Genomic DNA, 21,974 nt, shown 5'->3' on the forward strand with positions numbered 1-21,974 from the left:
CTAATAATATCTCCAACATATACAGTTGTGCTCTAAAGTTAAGACACAGCTTAGTGCAAAGGGACTGAAGCGGGAATTTGAAGGTCTTGTTTCTTTCTCAGTCTCTGCCAATGACTAGATAGGGGTCCTTAGGTAAGTCATCTCACCACTCAGAAACTCACTTTTTTTTTTTTTCTGCATGTAATTACAAAGCTGAAACATAGGCTCTCTAAATTCTCATCTGATAATCATGATCTACTTATTCATGTATCTTTGCTTCCTAGGTCATACCAGCTTGGAGTTAAGATGTGGGTACCAAAACAAATATCGTATATTAACGCATGTATGTGGAATCCAGAAAAACGGTAGAGATGAACCTATTTCCAGGGCAGGAATAGAAAAGCAGAGGTAGGGAACGGACATGTGAACACAGCAGGGGGAGGGGAGGATGGGATGAATTGGGAGATTAGGTTTGACATAAATACACTACTATGTGTAAAACAGATAGCTAGTGGGAACCTGCGGTATAGCACAGGGAGCTCAGCTCGGTGCTCTGTGATGACCTAGATGGGCGGGATGGTGGGAGGTGGGAGGGAGATCCAAGAGGGAGGGGATATGTGTATACACATAGCTGATTCTTCGTTGTACAGCAGAAACTAACACAACACTGTAAAGCAATTACACTCCAATAAAAACAATAAATAAATGCCTGTCTTTTCAGGGAAAAAAAATTAAAAAAACCCCAGCCATCTCTGTTTTCCTCTGGTTCTACCCTCAGTGTTGGGAACATTGTCTTGCAAATCTCTCTTTTAGAACTTAAAGAAAGAAGTATCTCAATTGTGTTCAGAGTCACAACCTACCCTCACATGTGATAGCTGATGTTTCCTTTTTTCCTTACCCTGACTTTTTGTGATGATTTCAACTGGCCAGAGCACTGTTGAGGCCTCTGACTGATCTCTAACCTCTATAACTGATTATTAAAGAACGTCTGCCAAAACTGCTACATCTGTCAACGCCAGCATTTGTACCATTGCCCTAAAGGAAGTGTAATAACACAGGGATTTGTTTGTTTGTCTTTGTTTTTGCTTTATATTTGCAGCCCCTTCTCTGGAGGGTTTAGTCAAATGTGCATTAGGAAAATAGAAGATAATCTGAATGACAAAATGGTCTTGCTCTCTAACCCTAGCCAATTGTCCATGAACTTGTATTTTACACACATTCTATTCCCTTAATATGAATTTTTATCCCAAATACCCCAGTCATTCCTACAAATAAATCTAAAACAAGCTTGTGCTACAGACTATCCAAATATGCTTGTACATACTAGTAACAAAATTCTAAAGTGACCTCAGTTTGAGTACCAAATTTAGAAAACTGTCTCTATGTTTTTTAGTCAGGAGCCTACCATGAGCTTCTATCCTTCCTTCCTATTATTTTATATGGTTTAGTGATTCAGGATTTGGGCTAAAATGTACCTATTTGTATTGGGTCCATACACATTGGTAAAGAAATAAATAAAACAATGTATAAATAGTCAGTGCAGCATAATGAAGAGTGTGTATAATTTGGGGTTAGTCAGATCTTGGTTGCAATCCAAGTCCTTATACCTACTAACGCAGTGACCTTAACTCACTTGAGCCTCAGGAGTCTCGTCTATAAAATGAGGATAATTTTACATGTGAGGGAGTTGTTGTGGGTTCCAAAATATACAAAATATATAAAGTGTAGAAATTCAGTAAATTCTAGGTGTTATTATTATAAATGATTTTACAGTGTATATATCTGAGTGGACACAAGGAAAAACAGGAGGGATCATAGGACTGGGCAAGTAAAGTACATAAGCCTCTCTAATATTACTGTGATATACACCTTCTCTCTTAAGAAGATAAATTAACTGATGATATATATCATGTGACTATTACATGGGGATTTTGAAACTTTTAATTGTATAAAAATTAACAGTACAGCTTCCCTGGTGGCGCAGTGGTTGAGAGTCCGCCTGCCGATGCAGGGGACACAGGTTTGTGCCCCGGTCCGGGAAGATCCCACATGCCACGGAGCGGCTAGGCCCGTGAGCCATGGCTGCTGAGTTTGTGCGTCCAGAGCCTGTGCTCCACAACAGGAGAGGCCACAACAGTGAGAGGCCCGCGTACCACAAAAATAAAAAATAAAAAAAATAACAATAACACAAATATGTATGTATGTAATGCATTTTAAGTTATCAAAGTCTCCTTTTAAGTTCCTGTTAAAACTGAAGCACACAAACAGCATATAATTTGCCAGCACCGATTCCATAAGAACAAAACCACATCAGGACAGTTAGTCATACAACAACAGTGACCTTATATCTCTAGAGAGAGTGTCACCTATTCCTCAAGCTGTCAGGCATACCAGGAATCCAGTGGTAACATTCAGCACAGAATTATTAAGTCTTCCTATGTCACCTCAGCCAGACATTTTTTTTTTAAAGCTTTTGTCCAAAGGGAGTGGAAATTTGAGTAACAGGGAAATTTTGGAGTCCTGAGAAATAGAAAAAAAAAAAAACATGTTTTGGAAGACTATCCTAGAAGCTCCTTCTTAAAATATAGCTGTAACATACCTGAAAGCAGCTCCAGTTATGAGGAGAAGGGATCGAAGTTGTCAACTGTCTGAAGTTCAATTTTTCATAAACAAATGCATTAGTGTATGTAGGCTCTTGTAATTTTTATCTTATTGCCCTATGATTCAGTCATGAATTAATAAAGTCTACAATTCAAGGAGCTGCTGGATATATAAATTTTAAAATAAGAACAAGATCCTGTTCAGTTAGCTTTCATAAAAAATCATTCTTAAGAGATATTAAATGTGCCTGCAATGATAATATCCCAAATGTACTGAAATTGAGCATATAGGCAATTAACAATTAGGTGGTGATGTTTTAAAGAATTCTATGTATGCTCTGAAACCAAATTGCTTTTTTAACTAAATGTTCATATGAAAATTCATTTGGGAAGATAGTTTTAGTCTGAGCAACAACAGCAGAGCATAAACCATTGTTTCTGCTTTTTCGTGTGTGTGTGAGTCTTGCTGTTTTAAATTCTATGTCTGTACGTATAATACCTATTTAAACCCTGTCCTTGGAAAATTTTCTATGAATCACAGGCAAATATAGATAGTAAGTTTGAAAAATGATTTAGGATAAAAAATAGGAAAAATTTACCCCTTTAATAGTGAAGTCACTCAATTTTATTGTCAATGACTATATTGAAGAAGAATAATGACTATATTGAAGAATATATTCACCTGTGTCTCATTTATTAAAATAGAATTATTTATTTATGAAAGATCACTGGACACAGATACAGACAGATATTCAAATTTTCTGTGACAATCTCAATTTCATGTCTTCAGTAACTTTGCCTCTATATCCTAAATTTGCCAATATTTAGCAAATAAAATAATTTAGTCATGGTCAGTAATGTTTAAGTTAAAAAATTAACATAAGCAAAAATATCATTCATCAAACTATGAGTGTTAATAATTTGGAAATTTGAAAAACAAAGTACAGAAGAATTGGGGGTCTTTATTTCCCTAAAAATTCTGACAAAATGAGTTCATAAGATACTGAGAAAAGTCATATACATTTATGAACCTAAGGTTTCTATAGGTATTAAAATATATTCTGTAAATTCCAATCCAATTCACATATACTAGAGATTTAAGTTCTTGATCTAGCCACTCAATCAATTTAAATTTTTAAATTAAAAATAATTCGGGGGAAATTTCTTAGGTTAAAAAGGCAAAAATACTGAGCAAGAGAAACTCTAATTCTCTCCTAAGTATCTCACCAATCATTTCCTTACAGGCAGGATGAATAGGATTACACGGTATTTCATTTTAAATTAATTAAAATCCTACCGAGATATAATATGCTATTGAGTTATAAGGAAATATTCTGCTATAAACTATACCTCCCAACCCTCCACCCCTGAATTAGGCAGAAAAGTCCAAGATCTGGCCTCATACAGACCCTCTACCAGGTTTTAAATCATCTTTTAAATCCCACATCATTCTTGGCTCTAGCTAGTCTATTCTAAGATGACCTACTATTATTTTAAATAATTTATATTTTATTTTCTATTTCCAAGTTTAGAGTTATGTAAACTTTTATACCCAAGCTTGGAGTTATTTAAACTTTTAGGTGTTTGTTTTGTTTAACTGGTTCTTTATCCATGTCATGTGGCAAAAAGCTACTTCCAGGAGACTCAACCAAGTGTTGCTACTGCTTCCTCTTTCTCTTTAACCTAAAAATAGGACTCCTGTTTACAGGATAGTGACACGCTCCCTGAATCTTTCTAAACCGAGTGTTCTATGTGTGTGAGCTAACATGGGGTGTGGACTGGCTTTGGAAGACAAAGGCATCACAAAACTGTGTGTCATTTTCTGGAATACCAGATAAATAACTTTGACCACAGCATAAAATAATAACAAGGATAAAGAGAGAAGATTTAGTGATAGATTAAAGGACAGTGAAACATAAAACATAAGTAATAATTACTGTGTATGTACTTAGGTTCTAGGTACTTTTTAAGTCTTTTCTCACTGAATTTTCAGGACAAACTTATGAAGATGGAAGAGAGGTTAAACTGCATATCAAATGTCACATTTGTGACAAACCAGTATTATGTCTCTTAGAGTGACTCTTATCCAACCCTGTGGAATTTCCTTTAGATTCTGTGTAGTTTATATGCTATGTATTTACTCAGATGTTTTGAGATGATTTTGAACTATGTATGGACAAGTTAAAATAACAATGCAATACTGAATAACATTCACACTGGAAAGAAATAATGTCAAGCTGAATTGAAGTTCTTTTCTTTTCTCTGCCTCCTTCCTCCTCCTCCTTCTTTTTCTTTTTCTTTTTAATAAATGGTTTTCATCTGTTTTTTTTCAGCAGAATGTGAACTCTAGAGGCTGAAATTCTTTTTATCTCTTCTATTTTCTCCTTCCATTTGACATGAGGCATAGAGAAGCCCTTCAATAAATTATTGTCGAATGAGCATATGGATAACTGAACAAATTAATTTAGTTAGTGGTGGACATGCCCATTATTATGATACCCCTACTATGTACCAGATATTGTGCTGGGCATTACATACTTATTTCAATCACAAAGGTAGTGTAATTCATGTATTCCCTCCATTTTACAAATGGGAAAACTGAAACTGCAAAAGTGTAATTAACTTTTCCATGATCATGCATTGCTAGAAAGTGGCATAAGAACAGTTTGAACAGGGCTCTTTCTACCTCTAAGGCATGGTCACATACTAGTGTGCCATGACACCTTATAGATGATCTCTTTTGATCTCTCCATTATGAAAATATCATGAAGTCAATGGTCTCTATCACAGAATCTTAAATTTGCCCTGCCAATGTATCAGAACGAGACATAAATCAGAATAAAGTCGTATGAGTGACTGATATGATTTCACATTTATAAAATAGCTTAAGAATTAGAAATATGCTTGTGTCAATTCAAAGGCTATCACATGGTGAAAGAAAAAGATTTTTATTTAAAATATACGTTATGGGGGCTTCCCTGGTGGCGCAGTGGTTGGGAGTCCGCCTGCCGATGCAGGGGACACGGGTTCGTGCCCTGGTCCGGGAGAATCCCACATGCCGTGGAGCGGCTGGGCCCATGAGCCATGGCTGCTGAGCCTGCGCGTCCGGAGCCTGTGCTCCGCAGCGGGAGAGGCCACAACAGTGAGAGGCCCGCATCCGGCAAAAAATAAAAAATAAAAATAATAAATTAATAATAATAAATACATTATTCCAAACAAAACTTCAGAATGATTCCAAACAAATAATATATTAATATTAAAAAGTGAGTATTATAAGATAGTAGGAAAGCATGAATAGAAAATTTGATAGAACTGAGAAAAATATAAGTATGCCAAATGTATGCTATTAAGAGTGCATTGGAGTTTAGTGAGCAAAGCAGAGAATATTATAAGGATTAGACCTTACACAAAAGTGGGAAGAGCTAGGAAAGTAAAGTCTGAAAGAGGATTTCTGATAATCAGAGAAGTTGCTAAATTGGTTATTATTTCATCTGAAGCACATGTGTGGGCTAACAGTTTGTAGTGTTGATGCCTTCCAGCCAAGACCACCAGGAACATATCTGAACAAGTTGAATAAGTTGGGTTTATTATTCATTGCAGCAAGGGAGATACACACGATGGGAATGTCTTAGTGAAAGTGTGTTAGAAAGGAATTACTGTAAGATTTAGGTTTGTGTTAGGTGATTTGAGGGTAGGTTTATGCAGGCAGGTATTTACTCTGGAAACAAGGATAATTCAATGATTTGATGTCTTAAAAAATCTTATCTAGAAGGAGAGAAGACTAGTCCAATGCTATAATTATAATTGGCAGAGAAGCACAATTATTCATACTAGCTAAGATTAGGGCATATGTGGTCATTTTTGTGCATTGTATAATGTTCTTGTTTTGTTTATGTTCAGACATGAATATGGGGTGATCTTGTTTTTCTTTTGATCCACTGAGGTCAGAGAGAGTAATCTTGTCTGTTATCAATGTTTCTGAAATTATTTATTTTGAACAGGAGAATAACAAGACCTTGCTATTCCAGGCCAACTCTTAAATGTCAAGCGCTCTTTTCTCTTTCTCCATAGCTTGCGGAGAAATGCAAAGTGTGATCATGAAGGCGAAATTTATGAAGAGGTTTAAGGGAAGCTGTTGCCACTGTAGAATTACTGCCTCTGTGGTTCTGGGGACAAATACCTGGTAGTGGATGCCACTGATGGATGGTAGTGCTAGCAGTCAATGGACATGAAGTGGAAGAGAGCAAGGAGAAGCTGAATCTGCCCAGGCATCTCTGCTCTGAGTTGGAAACTGTTGCTATCTCATTTTATAGATGAGGAAACTGAGTTACAGAGACCTTAGTCATTTGCCCGTGGTTACAGAAGTACTAACTAGAGGTGCCAGGATTCAAATAGAAGCATCTGTCTTTAAAATCCATAGTCTTAACTATTTGTTTTTGTTGGGTCTCAAAACAAACAATAAATGCATAAAAAGATCATCAAAATCGATGGTGTTTAGGAAAATTCCAATCAGTGCAAAATTTAAAAAAAACAATTCAATCCTAATTTATCAGAAGGTGGGAAGACCAATGTTGTTGCAGACAAGGCATTAGGAAGGAGGGCCTTCAGGTACATTGCTGGTTTGACAATGAATTACAGTAACCTTTAGAAGGTCATTGTCAGTATCCATCAGAGCAGTTTACATGACACAGCAACTCTGCCTCTACAAATTGATCTTGTAGAAATAAAAGCATAAGCGTCTAAAGAAAAAAGAAACAAGTAGTTAAGTAAATACCTTCAGTACCTTAAGTAAATAATGGTACCTTAAGTAAATAATGGCATTATTTATGACATAAAATGGGAAACAGCCTGAATGTCGCTTAATAGAGGAATAAGAAAAAATTACAGTACATACATTCTATCAACTTTCCAAAGCTGTGCAAATAATTAGATCTTCTTCTATGTAACTAGAAAGATATTCATGATGAGCTCATAATTTTAAAATTCATAATTTTCATAATGCAGTTCCATATTTAAACCAAAAAACTCAATACTCTGCATGTATGTTGATGTCAGTATGTGAAAATTATGGAAAATACATGCCATACTGTCAACCTTGCCTTATTTCAGGATAAAGGATTGGGAAAACAGGAAACATACTGAAAGAAGCACAATTAATTTATGCTCATCTTTCTTTATATTTTTGGATTTTTTAACTTATTACTTTTTAACTTATTATTTTTTAACTTATTACTTAGCATATAACTTTATAACTAAAGAAATAATAAATACAGAATGCTTCTGAGGAGGCTAAAGGGATTTGATATTCCTTAAGAAGATTTAAAATAATTTTTATTGAAGCAGAAATGTGATAAAACTAGTTTCGATTTAAAAATCCTTCAGATTATATTTTGTGAGGGAATTGGAATCATAAAATAAGTTGATATTGTTATATTTCACAATAAATAAATAAAAAATGATCTCCATAAAAATATAGCAGTATGAGAGGAACCTGAGTGGTCATTTGCACATATGATAGATAGATAGACAGATAGATAGGTAGATAGAGAGAAAGACTGATGTTTTTACATTCTCATTTGATTTCTATTTCAGAAACAACAAATTCTACATTGGCCCAACAGACTCTGGTTCAGAACAGGTGATTTTTAAAAATAGCTCTAGTTTAAATATGTTTCAGGGAATCAGAAATTTCTTAGCTGTATCCATTAATGGAGTCTAGGATGGTCTTTGTATTTAAGCAATATTTACATTTTTTGACATAGTTTCATTATGAAGACTAGTACATGAGAAGCTGGGTTGGCTAATTATGTTTTCTTTAGGTCACTGCCTCTCATTTGAAAAAATAATGCTCAATCACACATACATAGTATGTATGTATATCCATAATATAAGCTGCTTGCATAATTAAACACACTGAATAATATTTATTAAAGCATAGTATTCAGATTACTCTCCAAAAAAAAGAGAAAACTTGGAAGAACCACTTCTCAAAATTAATTTTCCAAGCATCTTAAATCTCAACATCTAAACTTATGTTTGAGGCACAAATATTCACTTTATGCGAAGCATTTGTCTGTGTGTGTGTTACTGAAATATAAGTTCCGTTTTACTCAAATAAAATTCATCTGATTCATCAACATATTTGGCTTAAGTGATAATGGATGTGGGTAAATTAAATTGAATTTAATAGGTGATAATGATCCCCGGTAAAAGTTCCTCATGATAATCTAATAGTTATTTCATGCTAATATTAAGCCACACAGGGAGTTTTGAAAGGATCCAACTTTAAGTCAAATACACTGGCCATTATAAATTGCCATCTCATTTCTATATATGTATATATCTACCCTCATTTACTCTCTACAATTCACCTCTAAAGGGAGTGTTAATTTCTGAAGTTATAATATCTTACAAAAACATTTTCTTCAAAAACTATATAAACTCACTTGTCAAAAATGAAATGTTTACAGTTTGACTGACGTGACCAATTTAACAAAGTGTGTGAAGTCTTATTTTGTATTTTAAAGTTTACAATAGGTCCAACATGTAATAGTTAAAATAAAAAAACAAAGATGGTCTACTGAGCATAAAATATTATAGAGCTGTTGTACTGATAGAACCAGAAGTACAACTGCAAAGTATATCCACTGAGAGTAATTTCATGTCAAGTGTCAAATTTGCCATACTGTTAAGATCTTGAGGTTACCTTGTCCCACCTGAAATGCAAATACTCTTAGACCTAGTGGCCCATTCATTGTGATGGCTCTTGAGCTGTATTACACAAGACAGTCAATGAAAATTATCTGTTAACCTACTTGGAAAAAGCCGTCCGTAATTAATGTCTGCAGATAAACAGCATTCCCATCTTGACAAGGAGCATCAGCACCAATAAGTCTTCCACCCAGACAGTTTTATGTGTCTTCTCTACACTAATTACCATTTTGGAAAGCTTTCAAGTGATACCTCTTATTATGGTATAATAGTTTTCTGATAAAGTTCTGATATATGTGCCCTTATTTAAGGTGAGATCTAAGATGCCTAGGCATCTTAGAAGTCAAGTGTATAAACTTATAGGTACCCAGCTGAAGAACTCCACTTTTTAAAAATACACCTAGCAGCAAGAAACCCACTACCTATGGGAATTATTTGTTCCTATAAAATCTGCTATCAAAAGTCAAATTATGTGTGTGTGAACAGATATATTTCCTGAAGATGTTTGACTTTTTTGATGTTCAGATCTAGTATTTTCTTTTCATGCAACTGACTTTTATAACCACACAAATGATGGCTACTTATATGAAAAGAGATTCCAACATAAGATTAAAATTAAACAGGGATTTAAGGAAAAGTTTAATTTGTCATCATTTTTTTTAATCTTTGGGAAATAAAATAAACTTGAGCCATGAATATGAATAATACTTAATTTTGTTCAAAATTCACCATGGTTTCTTTGCTTTCTATAACATTTACTTCTCCTTATCTTACTTCTTCAAAATTTATGTCTATATGATTTTTTAACTTTTTGTGAACCCATTAGTGTAGGAAATAAATCTAATATGAATAAGTCAGATTACAGTATATATCATTCATTTAGTTAGCTGTTACATCACTCTGGCTCAAGAAATTCCTAGATATATCCTATTTGTAACCAACAATTTCAGTTTTTCTGATGCCCAAATACAACCCCTATTAAATTGTGTTACATAGTTTATCCATTATAATCTACTATTATAATCTACTATTAGTTGGATATACACATCTTTGGAAACTATATTGAATTCAACCACCTGAGTACCACTTAATGACATGTCATAAAATGCTTCACGATTTAATGAGAGCATTTCTTGTTTTCATTTCATCATAATGATATATCATAACAAGTTTTGTTAGATATTACAAATGCTGCAACAGACTGAACTTCAAATTTCAAGTCTGTCAAACTACAGTTGATAAAACGAATAAGCTGGCAGAACTTCTTATCTTGAAAAATACAATCTGCAAAATAAATTGTCAAGATTCAACGACAGTTTGATTATTATGAAAGCCAATGGTATCCTAAGAAGTAGTCAAGTACATTTAGAAAAAAAAGAAGTTTGAGTCTTTTTAAAAATCTGGTATAATTTCTGATAGGTGACATAGAGGAATACTTTTATATGTTAATACTTTTATATGTTAATAAAGTCTTTATAAATTCTTATTTAAATAACTGTAAGGAAAATTCTTTCCCTTATCGAAACACAGACTTTCCTATGTTTCTTAAACATTCTAAATAAATAATAGATAAATCTGTATTAAAATCAATATAAAAAGAAGTAACAGACAATACTAATTTCACTGTCACTTTTTTGACTTCTATATTCCATCACTGATATTTTGAAGAGCCAGGAGCCTTCTCTGCATACATCTTAGTAAAACTGGATAGGAATTCATCTAGCAAGACTTACAGAGACACAGTAAACACGGGCTATCAAACAAAAGAAGCAAGTTACAAAAGTCGAAAATCAGCAAAATTCTATTTAAAGAAAGATGAAAATCTAAGCAATGTATTGTTTACTTATATTTATTTAAATTATAAAATGATACCCCAGAAAAGCAAGATAATGGTTATATATGGTGAAGAAAAAGGGAAATGTGAGGAGGCAGAAATATATATACATATATATATGTGTGTGTGTGTGTGTGTGTATATATATATACACACACACACACACGTTCTTAAAAGTCATTTTATATATGTGTGCATATGTGTGTATGTACTATGTATGTGTGTTTTAGATAGTCTTTGGTGTGATGGATATATTTCATAATTTTAAATGGAAATTAAAATGTATTAATGGTAATGTAATATCTGTGATTGATGGTGCTGCCTTCACTTGGGTCATGTATGGCCTAAGGATAGAACTGTAGTGTTCCAGCCAGAGGGGTGTGTTGGTTTTCATTGCAATATGTTAACATGTTCCTCATTTCCTTCTGAGCCCTCACCAGCATGGTCCTTAAAGTCCAGAGTTCTCTAACCAGACTGCTCAAAACTTTCTCTTTCAGCACTTCCACAACTACCACACTGTCTGAGCCACCATAATCCCTAACCTAGATTTCAGCACTAGCTCCTCAAGTGTCTCCTTCTACTCATGCCTCCCCTCCATTTTGTTCACAAAATAGAAACCAAAATAATTGTTTTAAACATTATTAAATTATGTGACCACTCTGCTCAAATCCCCCCAATGACTCACCATTTTCCCAAAAAATATATGAAAATCTCTACATTGGCCATAGATCAGAGAGTGATAATATTTTTTTATATCTTTCTATAAAAGGCTAGATAGTAAATATTTTTTGCTTTGCAAGTCTCTATCCCAACTACTCAACTGCCGTTGTTGTAGCACTAAAGTAGCCATAGACAGTATGTAATCAAATTGTCCTGTATCTCAGTAATTTTATTTACAAAATAGCCTACAGGCCACATTTGCTCATAGACTGTCATAGTTTGCTGACTCCTGTCATAGATTATCTGAACCCTCCTTGTCTCTGTGATGTCATTTCCTACTATTCCTCCCCTCATTCATTTTGCTCAAACTCTAGAGGCTTCCTGTTATTCCGAGATTACAACAGCCTTAAATCTGCCTTGGGATCTTTGGGTTGCCTGGTGTTCTCCTTCTATATATCCTTGTGTTCTGCCTGGTGTTCTCCTTCTATATATCCATTTGGTTAAATCCTTCACCTTTTCAATTCTTTGCTCGCATCTCACCTTCTCATTGAGATGTAGCCTAGTTGCATTATTTAAAAATTCGACCCCAACCTCATCCCCAGAACTCTCGATTTCCTGTATCCTGACCACCATGTTTTTCCTTAGACCATTCATTACCTTCTAAATTACTATATCGTTTTCTTAATGAGTATGCTCCACCCAAGCAGTGCTTTTTTCTCAATTAAAATCTTTTTCAAAAGGAAAGAAGAGGAGGGAAAAAACAAAAATAAACATCCAATAGTAGTTCTGATAATCAGTGTTCAGATCTATAAGTACTTCCCATACCTGCCTAAACAGACTGACACAGACACTCTGATGTTTAATAAAATATGAAGACAAACATTAAGTCATACATTCTCCAATGATATGGAACAAGATGATGGTGTATTTGAAAATATATAAAAATTGTCATAAGCAGAATGTCTTATGTTGAAACATGTTACTATCTTCATTTTGAATAGATGACTCAGGGTAGATTTCCAAATTAATATGGTGGTGATAATGATTTATAACATTAAAAAGAGCCTATAACCTATTTATGATAAAAATACAGCTTGATTAAATATTCCCCTGGAGTTTAAATGGTACTTTGATCTCATGAATATTCTTTTATGAATGTTATTTACTAACAAATTATTTGACTACCAGAGACTCAATCAGCAATTCTAAGCTTGACTTACAAAATCATAGACCGTTTCAGAGTAACAAATATTTCATGACTTTAACTTATATAGATGTGCATCATTTTCTGAATCTTAAAAAGGTTTATAAAAACGAGACAACTATTCCTACGTGGTATTAATCAAGAGGAAACATGAATATCAAGTGAATGAAATTCACCTATTTATGTGAAAAAATTTTAGTAATAAGCATGTACAGCCACCAAGAGTATGCCTATTTACTATTTTTTATTTCTAATATACCCTAATAGTATGCAATTTCAATGAGAAACAAAATGAAATTGTGCATACATTTCTTTTTTGTATATGTGTGTGTGTCTGTAAATTCATATATATATGCAAATATAGAAACTATTGTGAAATACTGGGATTCTTCTGTTCACTCTAATTTTTAAAAAGTGTGACTATAGAATTGTCCTATATTTTTTCCATCTCTTGAGTTAAAAATATTGAATTAAAAATATTCTAAGAGGGTTGTCTTTTTGTCTTGTTTATGATTTCCTTTGCTGTGCAAAAGCTTCTAAGTTTCATTAAGTCCCATTTGTTTATTTTTGTTTTTATTTCCGTTACACTAGTAGGTGGATCAAAAAAGATCTTGCTGTGGTTTATGTCAAGGAGTGTTTTTCCTATGTTTTCCTCTAAGAGTTTTATAGTGTCTCATCTTACATTTAAGACTTTAATCCATTTAGGGTTGGTTTTTGTGTATGGTGTTAGGGAGTGTTCTAATTTCATTCTTTTACATGTAGCTGTCCAGTTTTCCCAGCTCCACTTATTGAAGAGGCTGTCTTTTCTCCAATGTACGTCCTTGCCTTCTTTGTCATAAATTAGGTGCCCATATGTGCGTGGGTTTATCTCTGGGCATTCTATCCTGTACCATTGCTCTATATTTCTGTTTTTGTGCCAGTATCATACTGTCTTGATTACTGTAGCTTTGTGGTATAGTTTGAAGTTGGGGAGCCTGATTCCTCCAGTTCCGTTTTTCTTTCTCAAGATTGCTTTGGCTATTCAGAGTCTTTTGTGTTTCCATACAAATTGTAAAATTTTTTGTTCTAATTCTGTGAAGAATGCCATTGGTACTTTGATAGAGATTGCACTGAATCTGTAGATTGCTTTGGGTAGTATAGTCATTTTCACAATATTGATTCTTCCAATCCAAGAACATGGTATATTTCTCCATCTGTTTACGTCACCTTTGATTTCTTTCATTAGTGTTTTATAGTTTTCTGAATACAAGTCTTTCACCTCCTTAGGCAGGTTTATTCCTAGGTATTTTATTCTTTTTGTTGCAAAGGCAAATGAGAGTGTTTCCTTAATTTCTCTTTCTGATTTTCATTGTTGGTGTATAGGAATGCCAGAGATTTCTGTGCATTAATTTTGTATCCTGCAACCTACAGAACTACCATATAACCCAGCAATCCCACTGCTGGGCATATACCCTGAGAAAAACATAATTCAAAAAGAGACATGTACCACAATGTTCATTGCAGCACTGTTTACAATAGCCAGGACATGGAACCAACCTAAATGTCTATCAACAGATCAATGAAAAAAGATGTGGCACATATATACAATGGAATATTACTCAGCCCAAAAAGGAAATGAAATTGAGTTATTTGTAGCGAAGTGGATGGACCTAGAGTCTGTCATACAGAGTAAATTAAGTCAGAAAGAGAAAAACAAATACCATAAGCTAATGCATATATATGGAATCTTAAAAAAAAAAAAAAAGTACGGATGAACCTAGTAGGAGGGCAGGAATAAAGATGTAGGCACAGAGAATGGACTTGAAGTCACCGTGCGGAAGGGGGAAGCTGGGACGAAGTGAGAGTAGCATCAACATATATACACTACCGAATGTAAAATAGCTAGTGGGAAGCAGCAACATAGCACAGGGAGATCAGCTCAGTGCTTTGTGATGACCTAGAGGGGTGGATAGGGAGGATGGGAGGGAGGCTCAAGAGGGAGGGGATATGAGGACATATGTATGCATATGGCTGATTCACTTTATTGCACAACAGAAACTAATATAGTATTGTGAAGCAATTATACTCCAATAAAGATCTATTAAAAATTTAAAAAAGCAAAAGGGAAAAAAATATTCTAAGATTACTTAGAAATAATGTTAAAATACCCATAAAATGAAAGCGTTTCTATATCTTGATGTTCCTGTATCGATTCTCCTCCTGACAAAATGGATCAATTAATATGAAATTCTTATAGCACCATGGCCTATTAAATATATGGAAGAACATTCACTTGCTTAGCAAGCATTTGGGGATTTTTAAATTAAAGACAGTTGTAAAATTAAATCATACATATTAACTTCATTTGGTTGAATTCCCCTCCCTTCCCATTAGACTTCTTTACTCAATTAAGTGAGGATTCCTCTGTAATTCCAATATACATTTCACCCCACATCAAAATCACATTTATAAAGGCAGATTTCCATATGGCACTACCACTTCATTAAAAAGAGAATTAGAAAAAATATAATGTAACAAATATTCACAAATATATATTTGTGATATATATTTGTTTAAGATGACTTTCTCAGCTAAAGTTTTATATCAGAGTGAATAGTTTTCTTTGTTTTTCTTTTTTTGGCTGTCAGATGGGCGATGATCACTGCTATAATCTTGGTCGCCCTTGGAAATATCTAATTTAACCAGAGAAAGGGAGAAATTACACATCTATATCTTTGTGTAACCTGTTGATATAATTCCATAACAAGGCTTTCTTTTTAATTCCTAAAAACAGTTTTTGAAAACTGTCCATTTTTCCATGCATGATCTCATTTGTGCTCAGCTTCATGCTCACACACCTGATACATCACATCTTCTTTATTACTACAGCACATCCAGTTGCATAAGAGAAGAGCAGAAAAGAAATATCCACCAACTCAGTCTCCCTCATATGTCATACAGTACACATAGCAATATTGATTACACTGCTAGATGTCAAATGGTTAGAAGTATGGGTGATATTCAACATCTTTCACAACCAGTCTGGTCAGAACAAGGCAGGACGCTGACCAGTACCTGCTGAACATCACTCATAGATGGAAGATTCCCTTTGATTACCAAAAGCATTAAGCAGACAGCTACTTGAATGTTGTTTCAGGTGAAGACTGTGAATCTAACTTTCTTTCCAACAATAACATTAATAAGTATAATAGTAAAGGAAGGTAATAATACAGCTATTGTTCATTGAGTGTTTACTGTGTCACAGGCACTCTAAATACATTATTTCATTTAATGATTTTGAACCTGATTTGAGTCTAAGTGGTATGACTCTAGAATTCATACTCTTAACCACTACCAGTTATCTTGCCTTTGCATAGACTGGGAGACCAACTTCATTAACCAAGCCATCTGTGATCTTTCTATAAAATATGGATAATAATATCAATCTCACAGTATTACTGGAAACAAAGCACAATATACTGTATACAAAGCACATATAGTAGATGCAAGAAAAATGCCAATTTCCTTCTTTCTCATAAACATATCTCCTGCAAACCTGTATGAGTCATCTTCTATGCATAATAAATGAGCCTATTGAGATTCTGTAGCTTTAACAGATTTATTACCATCTGGTTTTTATTCTGCTTTCTCTTTATAAAGAGGTGCCAGTTCTTCACTGTAACAGTCTAATACCCATAAAGAGAAATATTAGAATTTTACCAATAACATTCAGAATAACTGGAAGAATACATACCATCTATTGAGTTTTATGAGCCAGACACCATGTAATCTGTTCCCCATATATTATCTCATATAGTCTTACAAATCTATGATTCTTATTAATTGAAATATTACAGATAGGAAAACTGAGCTATGGGTGATTTCAGTAATTTATACAAGGGTCCACAGCTAGGAATTAGTGGCAGATCACAGATTTAAATCCAAGTCTGATGACTCAGAAACCCATGCTTTTGACAGCCAAAGTTTTCTTATTCTCTAGTGGCAAAATGTAAAATTTTCATTTTATTATCCTTAAGTTTTTATTTCTCTATTTTAATGTTATCTCAATATAGAAATTGGAAATTAGTTTGAAATGCACTTCATCTAAAAATATATAATTATATATAATTACATTTTGACATGCAATCTAAAAAATGTAGAGAAATGTCTCCTGATTTCATTCTACTTTGTATTCTGGTTAAATATTACAGTATGAAACAATGGAATATTAATTTCCAGAATCAAACCCTTTCCTGTGCTTTTAAAACTAGCATCTATTCCCTATATTGTAATACTTGTGGCTAAATTGGTCTCCAAGTTCCCACTAGCTGGTATGATTCACTTACTCTGCACATTACTAACATCAGTGGTTTGAATACAAATGGGTCATTTATTCCCTGAGAATAATTTTTTACACGTGTTGTTGAACTCTAAGCATTTCTGCAAATTAACTGTAGAAGAAAATACAGCAGTTTTGGAGAAATGTCCAGAAAACTATATAGCTTTTAAACACAGCAGTTTTAAATTATTATTTATTTATTTTTTATCTAGACTCTCTCAGCACTTTCTCTCATATTTGTTGCACAAATTCTGTTTTTCTGTCCTTAAAATGAGGCTCTTCCATATCCCTTCACAAATTATGTGGTTGTTGCTATCCCTTCCCATCTTCTATGATTCAGAGTTTTCAGCTTCTATCTTTCAAAATTCTGAAATCATGTGATTTACTTTTATTTAGCCATTATCTTCTAAATCATGATGATCACAAAAGGCATGGTGACAATCAATGCATTAGAAATCCCTACTTCCTCTCAACAATCATGATGGGTGTTTCCACAAAATATTCCTCATCTAGTAGGTGAAAGACTTGCCATGACAGAGCAGGTTTCTCTTCCTGGAGCAGGTATACACTTACCTCTGCTAGGGTTTACATTTATAGACAATGACTACATTCAGCTGTTTAACATTTAACAGTTGGAAAGAGTTTTCATATGCATGTTCACACTGCCTTAAATCCTTTTTGGAACAAGGCATGATACAACATATGAAATAAATAAGAGTTTAAAAAATGTTACCTTCCCAATAAGTCTGGCAAGAATGCAGGGGAGGTATTAATATTTCCATTGAACACATGAGAAACTTTAGGCTCTAAGATGTTACAGAAATTTTCTCAAGGTTATATAGTTAGTAAACTTTGGGGCTCAGATAAGCAAATCTTCTGAATCAAGGACAAGACCCTAGCCCCTCTTTGCTTCTGCTTTCTCATACATAGAGAGACATGGTAGTGATGAATTTAAAAGTTCTTGAAGTCAAACTGTTTCGATTCCTGCTCTGAGCCTGCTGGATTTCTCTAGCTGTGTTAATTTGGGCTAATCACTTCACTACTCTGTGACTCAATTTTTTCTCTTCTCTAAAATCTAAATAATTTTATTGTAAATTTTATGTGACAATGCTTGGTCACATTATTAAGTATACATATAAATAAGCAATAATAAACCTCTACCCACCTGTTTTTGGGTGTTCATTTTCTATGCAAAATTTTGTAACATCAACAGTAAAGGAATACCTAAGTTACTTTAGAGTTGGTAATGCCCAAGCAAAGATGAATGCCTTAGACACCCATGGACTATGTATGGTCCAACACAGGAGAAAAAGTGTCAGGAATTTAGGGAAAGTGAAAGAAAATCTCTGAAAAGAAAAGGAAGAAATTGAGATAGGTATTGGGTATCTTAGGTACTCCCACAAAAGCACCTTACTTCCCAACACCTGCCATGAACAAATTAAGAAATAATGCAAGAGAGTGGCAGAGGACACCAAAAGATTACCTTTATGAGTGATAAACCAACCAACAAACATGGAGACATAACTGAGCATGAAGCAAAATAAATTTGTTAACTAATCCAGAATTAGGCTACTTTACAAATCCAGGCATAGATACGTACCCCACCTCCTCCTGAATTAGGAGAGGGTATTCATTTCCTCCTTTAAAGAACCATCAAGAGAAGGCTTCCAGTACTCTGTTGGCTCCTGGGAAGGAGGGAGGTTAGGGCTGAGCCTAGCATGCAGATTTACTCCTCCCAAACATACTGATGAGAAAAAAAAAAAATCACTCTATAACCCTGGAATGGAGAAGTAGGAAATAAATAATAGAAACATCTAGAGTGGGGAAGAAGGATTTTCCAATAAAAATAGAAAAAATGCAAGCCTTACAATAACAAAAAGTCAATTTTTGAGGTATAGATGTGTTAAGTAAATGTGACAGAGAAAATGAATCATGAATTCTTACATGAAAAAGCAAAAACAGGTATTAACTTCAATACAAATAAGACTATTAGAATGTGTGTGCTCCTTCAATGTTCTACACCTGCTAGGCACTCACAATGAAATAGTTCTTCTAAATTCTCGTGATAGCACTATGCAATAGGTCTTTCATTTTACCAGTGAGATGGGAAAATCAGAGAAATTTTAGTTGTTGTCTGTGTCATGAAACTAATACATGGAAGAATTGGGAATGAGATCCCAATCACTGTGATTACAGTTTCCCAGCATAAAGTAACACACATGGCAGCAGGACACAATTCTCACATTAAGGTAGGTATTAAACTATTATCAAAATGTGCTTGTAAAGCAGAAAATAAAACTAAAGAGCAACTGAAAACTCTAATGAGAAATAATGATAGCCTAATGTCCTCTCCATTATGAGAATATATTGAAGTATAATTTTTAAGAAAATCACGACTCTCATGCAAATGTAAAATGAAGCCATGTCAGAGATTTTATTCTGCTTATTAATTAAACCACCAGTTCGATGTTTAAACCGGTTTAAAGATCATTTGAGAAACTAGGTGTATATGGGCAATTTATCAAAATAACAGTAAGATAAAATTGCTACATTAGAGTATTTTAAAGTGGTAAATATCTAACGGAGCCATAAACTGTAATCTTCAGTGTATAATCTGTTGCACTGCACAGAAATTATTTGCATCTTTACTTGACAGAAATCTACAATTTGACTTCTGCCCTGCCCTTCTGGATGTGAAAACTGGCTGGTCAGTAAAAAGTCAAGCTTTTGTAAAAGAGGACCCAGTAATCCCTTTCATCTGTTTCCAAATCCCAAATAAATATTCTGACAGATATATGTAAACACTTGCTACTTGCTAATTAGGACCAGTTTATTTTCTTGGTCATTCAAAACTGTGTCTGCCGCCTCTTCAGTGCTGGAGATATGCAGAAAAGTATTCATCTTTGGCAACTCACTTTTTAAATCAGTCCACTGCTTTAGTCATATTGCATGATGTCCTTCATTGGATCGCAACTTTCTTTTATATTTTTCCCCAGATTACCTGACTTGGTCACTTTGATTGGATTACAAATTATTCTAGTCTATTAACTGCATAAAAAGAAATATCTAATTCAAAATAAAAACTGAAAAACTAAAACCAAATAAAACACACACAAGTTCTTCCCCAGGACTTTTGTGCCCTAGCCCATGGACCTTCCATGGGCCACAGTCAACATCAGTGCCATTGAGAGTAAACAAGAATTCCTAGAGGACTTTCTTCAATGAATTATGGACCAGGGATGGCTATAGGCAGCTCCTGGCTGGCTCTTGAAGATTCTACTTTAGGGTGACAACCAAAGCCAGCCACCGTCTGCATTCCTTCTCCCTTGTTAAAAGCTTTTCTCTCTTTATTCTTCTTACATCTTACCAAATATATCTTATTTTTTTCAACAGTGCTTATGCAATTCCCTATGTCTTCTTCCCCCTTATTTACGCTCTAACCACAATTGTTCAAATGTCAGTTCCACTGTGAAGACAGCTCATTTCTCCCATTATGCTCTCATAGACTTTAATTCACCTCTGATTTTAAAAATGCATTACTTTATTCTTTTGTTATAATTAGTCCCTTACATATCTATCTTTCCATGCCCTTTGCACAAAATATGTAGTATGAATTGAATAAATGAATGAAACAATGAATGAGTGTGGAGACAGTATTTAGTAGAAAAAAATATTTGCAAATTATCATAATTGTACTAGTAATTTATCACGTGGAGAGGTATAAGTAAGTGTATGTATATAACATTTTTATGTTAAGAAGTCCAACCCGTTTTGTTGTTCAAGATTCTGTTCAGAGGTTGACTTCCTTCATGAAGTCTTCTATCCTCTGCCAAGGGAAAATATCTTGTCCTTGTAGGGACGATAAGGTTGGTAAAGGAGTGAGAGATGCTAGAGTAGTGGTGAGAAAAACAGAAGCTGGAATAGAGAATACAGTAGTTTTTGGTTTTTGTTTTGTTTTGTTTTAGTGGAAGCACTACCAGAAATTTGTACTTAAGTCAAAATTTCCCAAGTGTCAACCAAGCACATTGGTCATATGCAGAATAACTTAAAGCAATTTCAGAAAGAAATGCTTTCTCAAAAATCTCATGGTTCCCATGATAAATTTCCCTGTACTAGATGTTACATTCCATGCAGAAGCCATTCTTCTGAATCAGTCACCTTGTGAAAGAAACAATGTTTATGTATAATCTTCCTCTCCCTTACAAAGAAAAGAAAAATTCTGCATGCCTCATATCTGGCAAAATTGATGAATGGTTACATGGCACATAAACTAATGAGACTGCTAGACAGCTTTCTGCAGACTATAATCCTAAGAATTTCCAAGACAATGTTTTCCCATCAAATGTTATGCAAATTATAATGAATTATGATAATTAATTTCAAATGCAGATTTTCTGCTGAGAAAAACTTTCATTCAAACAAATGTGTTTTCCATGCCATTGGAATTACAAGTTACAAACACGTCTAGTCATTTATTAAGAGCCTTTTATTCAGGTTCAGGTGCTTGAACACCAATTGATTGTCAGAAAGATTAATCAAATTCTTTCTATAAAAAAATCATAAAGTTTTGGGGCCTCTAGTAATGTATCAGCAAGTATTCACTATTATCTGAATAATCAAGCCTATGTCACTGAGAAATTGAAACAGTGTGGTACCTAAAGCCTATAT

This window comes from Lagenorhynchus albirostris, chromosome 5 (assembly GCF_949774975.1).
Source record: "Lagenorhynchus albirostris chromosome 5, mLagAlb1.1, whole genome shotgun sequence".
Taxonomy (NCBI): Eukaryota; Metazoa; Chordata; class Mammalia; order Artiodactyla; family Delphinidae; genus Lagenorhynchus; species Lagenorhynchus albirostris.